Raw genomic sequence first — 9,214 nt, forward strand, 5'->3', positions numbered from 1 at the left:
AAGAGGGGCAGCTGGGACTTGAATCGGCACTCTGATATGGGATACTGATGTTTCAGGTGGCAGTTAACCTGCTGTGCCACAATGCAGGCCCTGGGGGTCACAAATTTAAAGATGAATTTGTGTTTTTTTTTTTTCTTTTAAAGATTTATTTCTCCATTTGAGAGGCAGAGTTACAGGCAGAGAGAAGAAGAGACAGAAAGGTCTTCCGTCCACTAGCTCACTCTCCAAATGCCGCAACGGCTGGAGCTGATCCGAAGCCAGGAGCCTCCTCCAGGTCTCCCACGTGGGTGCAGAGACCCAAGCATCTGGGCCACCTTCCTCTGCTTTCCCAGGCCACCAGCAGAGAGCTGGATGGGAAGCGGGGCAGCTGGCACATGAACTGGCACCCATATAGGATCTGGCAACACAGGCGGAGGCTCCGCCCACGACACCAGAGCATCGGTCCCAAGGTGAATTTCTTCTAATGAAGCTTAAGCACTCCCACAGATAAGGAACAACAAATGTACTCCCCATATGCAAATAAAGCCACAAAATCCCCGTGGAAAGGGCTGCCCAGAGGGCATCGACACACTTTAGAGGTCCGGAGAAGACTTTGGGAACTGACAACGCAGCTGGCAGCGTGAGATAGATGGCTTTGACTTCCTGAGCTCAGAGACGATGTGCTGATCAGCTCAGCAGGAAGCATTTCAGCACCGTGGAAGGAGTGAAAACTCAACCTCGGCCGGCGCCGCGGCTCAATAGGCTAATCCTCTGCCTTGCGGCGCCGGCACACCAGGTTCTAGTCCCGGTCGGGGCGCCGGATTCTGTCCCGGTTGCCCCTCTTCCAGGCCAGCTCTCTGCTGTGGCCCGGGAGTGCAGTGGAGGATGGCCCAAGTGCTTGGGCCCTGCACCCCATGGGAGACCAGGAGAAGCACCTGGCTCCTGCCATCGGATCAGCGCGGTGCGCCGGCCGCAGCGGCCACTGGAGGGTGAACCAACAGCAGAGGAAGACCTTTCTCTCTGTCTCTCTCTCTCACTGTCCACTCTGCCTGTCAAAAAATATTAAAAAAAAATAAATAAATTAAAAAAAAAACTCAACCTCAGGGCTTTTTTTTTTCTCAAATATGGGAAGCTGACTTAAAGGATTAATATCAGTGTGGGTGGCCGGCGCCACGGCTCACTAGGTTAATCCTCCACCTTGTGGCGCCGGCAAACCAGGTTCTAGTCCCGGTTGGGGCGCCGGATTCTGTCCCGGTTGCCCCTCTTCCAGGCCAGCTCTCTGCTGTGGCCAGGGAGTGCAGTGGAGGATGGCCCAAGTCCTTGGGCCCTGCACCCCATGGGAGACCAGGAGAAGTACCTGGCTCCTGCCATCGGATCAGCGCGGTGTGCCGGCCGTGGCAGCCATTGGAGGGTGAACCAACAACAAAGGAAGACCTTTCTTTCTGTCTCTCTCTCTCACTGTCCACTCTGCCTGTCAATAAATAAATAAATAAATAAATAAAAATCAGTGTGGGTACAACCAGCATTATGCATGGTTGTTGTTGTTGTTTGAAGATTTATTTATTCATTTGAAAGGCAGAGTTACAGAAGGATAGAGAGATCTTCCATTCATTGATTCAGTTCTCAAATTGGTGCAATGGCCAGGAATGGGCCAGGCTGAAGCCTGGAGCCTGGAGCTCCATCAGGGTCTCATGTGGATACACTCGTCTGCTTTCCCAAGTGCATTAGCAGGGAGCTGGATCAGGAGCAGAGCATCTGGGACTCGAACTGGCGCCTACATAGGATGCCAGTATCACAGGCAGCTGCCCACCCCTCAGCACCACAATGTGGTCCCCTGTATGTTTTATACTCCTACTTGCCTCCCTGAGTCAGGAACTCCACGCAGGTCTCCCATGTGGGTGCAGGGGCCTAAGCACTTGAGCCATCTTCCACTGCTTTCCCAGGTGGATTAATAGAGAGCTGAATCAGAAGAGGAGCAGCTGGGTTACAAACTGGCACCCATATGGGACACTGGTGCTTCGGGTGGAGGCTTAGCCCACTACACCAGAGCACCAGCCCTGAGAAGGAGTTTTAAAAGAAAAATTGTCCCGGGGTCGGCGCTGGGGCTCACTTGGTTAATCCTCCACTTGCGGTGCTGGCATCCTATCTGGGCGCTGGGTTCCAGTCCCAGTTGCTCCTCTTCCAGTCCAGCTCTCTGCTGTGGCCCAGGAGGGCAGTGGAGGATGACCCTAGTGCTTAGGCCCCTGCACCCACATGGAGGCCAGGAGGAAGCACCTGGCTCCTGCCTTTAGATCGGCACAGCGCTGGCCATAGCGGCCATTTGGGGAATGAACCAACGGAACCTTTCTCTCTCTCTCTCTCTCTCTCTCTCTGTCTATAGCTCTACCTGTCAAATAAAAAAAATAAAAAATAAAAAAAGAAAGAAAAATTGTCCCAAACCTGATCCAGGACAGAACTTTTTTACCCCTATGGTTTAATTCACAACTTCCTTCTGGAGAGAAATTGATTCCTGATTTTTTTTAAAGGTTTATTTATTTATTTGAAAGGCAGAACTACAGAGAGGCAGAGTGACAGAGAGAGGGAGGTCTTCCATTGCTGGTTCACTCTCCAGATGGCTACAATGGCCAGAGCTGTACCAATCTGAAGCCAGGAGCCAGGAGCTTCTTCCAGGTCTCCCACGCAGGTGCAGGGGCCCAAAGACTTGGGCCATCTTCTACTGCTTTCCCAGGCCATAGCAGAGAGCTGGATTGGAAGTGGAGCAGCCAGGACTTGAACCAGTACCCATATGGTGTGCCAGTACTGCAGGCGGCTGCTTTACCTGCTACACCACAGTGCAGGCCTGATTTAAAAAAAAAATGCTTAAAATTTTTCTGATAAACGTTGAGAGTTTGAACTTGTTCTGGAAAAGTAGTCACCCACCCAGCCAGCTGATCATCACAAAGGGTCTATGACCTTTCTTCCACATGTTCATGTTTTTGGAAAAATCCAGCCTAACAATGATTAATCATTCATCAAAAATGACTTTCTGCAGTGAGACTACTGTAAGACCTTCCCCCTCATGGTAAGATGGTAACTAAGATTTCAGTAACCAACTAGTCATTAGTAAACTGTCTGGTATGCTTTGATTACTGCTGGGGCCCACTGTGTGCCTCATGGACCCCCCCCCCCCCCCCAGCACGCACACGTACATGAACCAAGGAATACGTCCTCGCTGGTGAGAGTTTGGCCCAGGTGCAGACCATCACACACAATCCTTCCTGGCCAAGTTCACTGACATCCCTGCAACACATTATTGAGCAATGTCACCTACAGAATGAAACTTGGCATGAGTGATGTGGGTGAGCGTGACTAAGCTTCAAGTAACTCAGAGGGCTAAAGGGAAAAGTTGATAGACTTTGATTCTGCTCTACTCCTGGACTCTGATTTAGTCAGTGACTAAAGAAGATATTTAGTTATCCTATAACCAGGAGCAAGGGGTCAAAGGCATTGAAAGAATTAACAATTACAAGTAAGGGTCAATGACATCGTGAGTCTCCCATGCGGAGAGAGGGATGATGGTAATTGTCTTTTCTTACAGAAAGCAACCTGCTTTGCTTTGATTCGCATCAGCTCCTGCTCAAAGTCAACAGACTTTGTGAACATTCCTGAAATGTTTCCAGCAAAAGCATTTGATCATCGAGATCATTCTACTGAGTCACAAGGACCTCCTTTGGATGCCTGACATCCACCCCACTGCAGAGTACAGGCATCCAGGCAAACCAGTCATTTTTTTGTTATTATTTAATTGCCCTACTTTTTTCAAAATAATTCCCTCACTAATTCTACTATCTTGTTTTTCTTGCCTCTGGGTTCAACATAAAAACCAGCCTCCCCCCCCCCCCCCCAGGTTGGGCGTTGGGTGAAGTGATTAAAATGCTGTTTGGGATTCTTCTCAGATCTAGAAAAAATGATACTGAAACTCATGTGGAACCACAGGAGACCGCGAATAGCTAAAGCAATATTATACAACAAAGTCAAAGCTGGAGGCATCACAATGCCAGATTTCAAGACATACCACAAGGCAGTTATAATCAAAACAGCCTGGCACTGGTACAAAAACAGATGGCTAGACCAATGGAGCAGAATAGAAACACCAGAAATCAATCCAAGCATCTACAACCAACTTATATTTGACCAAGGAGCTAAACCAATCCCTGGAGCAATGAGTCTCTTCAGCAAATGGTGCTGGGGAAACTGGACCTCCACATGCAGAAGTATGAAGCAGGACCCCTACCTTACACTTTACACAAAAATCCACTCGACGTGGATTAAAGATCAAATCTATGACCAGACACCATCAAATTATTAGAGAACAATGGGGAAACCCTGGAAGACATTGGCACAGGCAAAGAGTTCTTGGAAAAGACCTCAGAGGCACAGGCAATAAAAGCCAAAATTAACAAATGGGATTACATCAAATTGAGAAGCCTCTGTAATGCAAAATAAACACTCAGAAGTGTGAAGAGGCAACTGACAGAACAGGAGAAATTATTTGCACACTATGCAACTGATAAAAGATTAACAACCAGAATATATAAAGAGATCAAGAAACTCCACAACAACAAAACAAACAACCCAGTTAAGAAATGGGTAAAGGATTTAAGCAGATATTTTGACAGGCAGAGTGGACAGTGAGAGAGACAGAGAGAAAGGTCTTCCTTTACCGTTGGTTCACCCTCCAATGGCCGCCGTGGCCAGCATGCTGCGGCTGGCGCACCATGCTGATTCGAAGGCAGGAGCCAGGTGCCAGGTGCCAGGTGCTTCTCCTGGTCTCCCATGGGGTGCAGGGCCCAAGCACTTGGGCCATTCTCCACTGCACTCCCTGGCCACAGCAGAGAGCTGGCCTGGAAGAAGGGCAACCGGGACAGAATCCAGCGCCCCAACCAGGACTAGAACCCGGTGTGCCGGCGCCGCAGGTGGAGGATTAGCCTATTGAGCCGCGGCGCCGGCCAACATTTTTCAAAATGAAGAAATCCAAATGGCCAACAGACATATGAACAAATGTTCAAGATCACTAGCCATCAAGGAAATGCAAATTAAAACCACAATGAAGTTTCACCTCACCCTAGTTAGAATGGCTTTCATACAAAAATCAACAAACAACAAATGCTGGTGAGGACGTGGGGGACAAGGTACCCTAATTCACTATTGGCAGGAATGTAAACTGGTGAACCACCATGGAAGACATTATAGAGATACCTCAGAAATCTGAATATGGACCTACCATGTGACCCAGCCACCTGGGGATTTACCCAAGGGAAATGAAATCAGCAAATAAAAGTTATCTGCACCCCCATGTTTATTGCAGCTCGATTCACAATAGCTAAGACATGGAATTAATTTAAATGCCCATCAACTGAAGACCGGATAAAGAAATTATGGGATATATACTCTATGGAACACTACACAGCAGTTAAAAAAAATGAAATCCAATCATTTGCAACAAAATGGATGAATCTGGAAAACATCATACTTAGTGAAATAAGCCAGTCCCAAAGGGACAAAAACCACATGTTCTCCCTGATCCGTGAACTAAAAGAGCACCTAAAAGGAAATCTTTAGAAGTGAAACTGATACTTTGAGAAGCAATGACTTAAACAGCCTTTGTCTTGACTGCCAAGGAACAGGTTTTTTTTTTTTTTTTTTTTTTTGAGTTTTTTTTTATTATTTGAAAAACAGAGTTACAGAGAGAGGCAGAGACAGAGAGAGAGGTCCTCCATCTGCTGGTTCACTCCCCAGATGGCCACAACGGCCCGAGCTGCGCCAATCCGAAACCAGGAGCCAATAGCTTCTTCCAGATTTCTCACGTGGGTGCAGGGGCCCAAGGACTTGGGCCATCCTCCACTGCTTTCCCAGGCCACAGCAGAGAGCTGGACTGGAAGAGGAGCAGCTAGGATTAGAACTGGCGCCCACATGGGATGCCGGCACTTCAGGTCAGGGCGTTGACCTGCTGCGCCACAGCACCGGCCCCGGTTTTTTTTTTTCCTCTTCCTCATACTATTTGTTGAACTCCTTACTTAACATGGAGTTAATTATATGTGTATAAAGTAAATTGAAAATAGATCTCAGAGCTGGCACCATGGAGCAGTAGGTTAATCCTCCGCCTGCGACAACAGCATCCCATATGGGCACCGGTTCTAGTCCCAGCTGCTCCTCTTCCAATCAAGCTGTTATGGCCTGGGAAAGCAGCAGAAGAAGGCCCAAATGCTTGGGCCCCTGCACCCACATGGGAAACCGGGAAGAAGCTCCTGGTTCCTGGCTTCAGACTGGTGCAGCTCCAGCCATGCGGCCACCTGAGGAGTGAACCAACAGAAGAAAGACCTTTCTCTCTGTTCCTCCCTGTCACTGTCTGTATCTCTACCTCTCAAATAGATAAATAAAATCTTTTAAAAAATAGATCTCAGTAAAAAATAAGAATGGGAATAAGAGAAGAAGGAGGAAGTTTGTAACTATAAAGCTGTATAGTTTTGCGTACATTCCTACAGACTTACATCTAAGGGTACAGTTTAAAAACTTGCCATGAGACCCCAAATCCCATTAAGCTGGTTGGTAAAAATGCAGTCTTAAGAGTGAAAGTGATCATAGATAGTATTAAGTGTTAAAGGGATTATATAAATAAGATCAAGGGTCTGGTAATAATAATAGACAGAATTAAAAAGGAGAGAATGTTCCAACATGGGAAGCAGTCCACATAGCAGATTCATAGAATGACAATTGCACTAAATAGCACTCTGGCCTCAGAATCAACCTTTAAGCCATTCTGGTCTGGCTGAAAAGCCCATGAGAACATTTCAGGGATGGAAAACCAAGACACTATGGCAAATAAATGTCCTACATGAAGGATCTCTGTGAGACCCCAGGGGAAAAAAGTGGCCATCAAAGAAGGTTGTACTTTTCTCTGAAGGGAGGAGAGAACTTTACTTTGCTTATGGCCTTGTCTAAATACTGACAGAGTTTGTGGATTCAAAAGGCTTCCATAGCAGTGGAAGCTCAAGTCAAGAGCCTTGGGTGATCACTGACATCATATATAAGGGTGTCAATTGTTAAATTAACAACAAGAGTCACTGTGCACTACTTCCCATCCAGGACCTCTGTTCTCAAAGAGTTGTACTATGAAAATTAGCTGTAAAACTTGTTCTCAAACAGGTGTGTGTGTGTGTGTGTGTACAAATTGTTGAAATCTTTACTTAGTATGGAATTGGTCTTCTGTGTATAAAGTTAATTGAAAATGAATCTTAATGGAGAATGGGACAGGGAATGGGAGACAGAGGAGGAGGTGGGGTAGGAGAGTGGGTAAGGTGGGAAGAATCACTATATTCCTGAAGTTGTACTTAAGAAATTTGTACTCAGGGCCAGCACTGTGGCATAGCAGGAAAAGCTGCCTCCTGCAGTGCCAGTATCCCATGTGGGCACCAGTTTGAGTCCTGGTTGCTATACTTCCGATTCAGCTCTCTGCTCTGGCCTGGGAAAGCAGTGGAAGATGGCCCAAGTCCTTGGGCCTCTATACCCGCATGGGAGACCCAGAAGAAGTTCCTGGCTCCTGGCTTTGGATGGCACAGCTCCGGCCGTTGCGGCCATCTGGGGAGTGAACCAGCAGATGGAAGACCTCTCTCTCTCTGCCTCTCCCTCTCTCTGTGTGTAACTCTGACTTTCAAATAAATAAATAAATCTTTTTTTAAAAAAAAAGAAATAAATTTGTACTCATTAAATAAAAGGTTTCTTTGGGAAAAAAAAGGTAGGGGAATGATTGCTATTTCTAAATAAATAAAATGCTGTTTGGAACACCTGCATCCCCATATTGGAGTGCTGGGTTTGAGTCCTGGCTCCGCTCCAATCTCAGCAGGGGTAGGTCAAGTGGTTGGGTCCCTGCCACTCAAATGGGAGACTTGGATTGAGTCTCCAGCTCCAACTGGTGAAGGCATTTAGTGAGTGAACCAGCAGACCCAAACCTTCTCTGTGTATCTGTTTCTCTCTCTTTCTCTTTGTCTCTCAAATACATTTTTAAGAAAATTTATTTATTTATTTATTTATTTGAAAGGCAGAGTTATAGAAAGGCAGAGACCTCTGAGAGAGAGAGAGAGAGAGAGAGAGAGGTCTTCCATCCACTGGTTCACTCTCCAGATGGTCGCAGTGGCTGGAGCTGTGCTGATCTGAAGCCAGGAGCCAGGATCTTCTTCCCAGTCTCCCACGTGAGTGCAGGGGCCCTAGGACTTGGGCCATCTTCTACTGCTTTCCCAGGCCAGAGCAGAGAGCTGGATTAGAAGTTGAGCAGCTGGACTCGAACTGGCACCCTATAGGATGCTGGCACTGCAGGCGGCAGCTTTATTGGCTACACCACAGCGCTGGCCCTGTGAGAGATATTCCATTCGCTAAATGGTTGAAACTGCTAGGGAAGGATCAGGAAGAAGCCAAGAACCTGGAGCTTCATCCGGGTCTCCCACATGGGTGCAGGGGCCCAAGCGGTTGGGCTGTCTTCCATTGCTTTCCTATGCGCATCTGCAGGGAGCTGGATGGGAAGTGGAGCAGCCGGCACTCTAACTGGTGCCCGCATAGGCTACCAGCACTGCATGTGGCGGCTTTTACCCTCTACGCCGCTGTGCCAGCCCCCCAAGCTGTGTCTTATCTGCTGCGCCAAACACTTGTCCCGCATCGAATACTCTAGTTCAGGCATCTCTGCTTCTGCGTGTGATTGTTTCCTGACATCGATACGCTCAGATTTCGTTGATTTTTCTGCGAGGCCTTCTCGACTGAGAAGATAGCGAGCTGCTGTTGGAGTCTTGGAGGAAGCGCTGCTCACATGGAATGCTTAGATGGACCGTGCAGTGTGTGGTGAAGTTTGTGAGAGTGAGAACAGATGGCCAGCCAAGTGCCCATTCACCTGTCCTAGAATCAGCCGGCGACGGACGGCAGAACAGCCTGACCCGGAAATCCAGAGCAGACAGCACCACCCTCAAGTGTTTGCTGGCCCTCAGCCTGGCACGCACTGCATCTGCAGCCTGGGGAGACTAGGTAAGAGGTTTCAGTGTCAAGCTCAAGGTCACACTGTTGGTCGGTAGCAATGTTGGACAGGACTAGCCGTCAGCTCTTCTGCTGCTGTGTCATTCACTTACCCAAGTGAGCACCGAGCCTCTGTAGTGTATTAGTTGCAGCACAAATCAAGTTTATGTAATAAAGAGAGTCCTCAATTTTTCTTCTA

The sequence above is a fragment of the Oryctolagus cuniculus genome, chromosome 12 (genome assembly GCF_964237555.1).
Source record: "Oryctolagus cuniculus chromosome 12, mOryCun1.1, whole genome shotgun sequence".
NCBI classification, from domain to species: Eukaryota; Metazoa; Chordata; class Mammalia; order Lagomorpha; family Leporidae; genus Oryctolagus; species Oryctolagus cuniculus.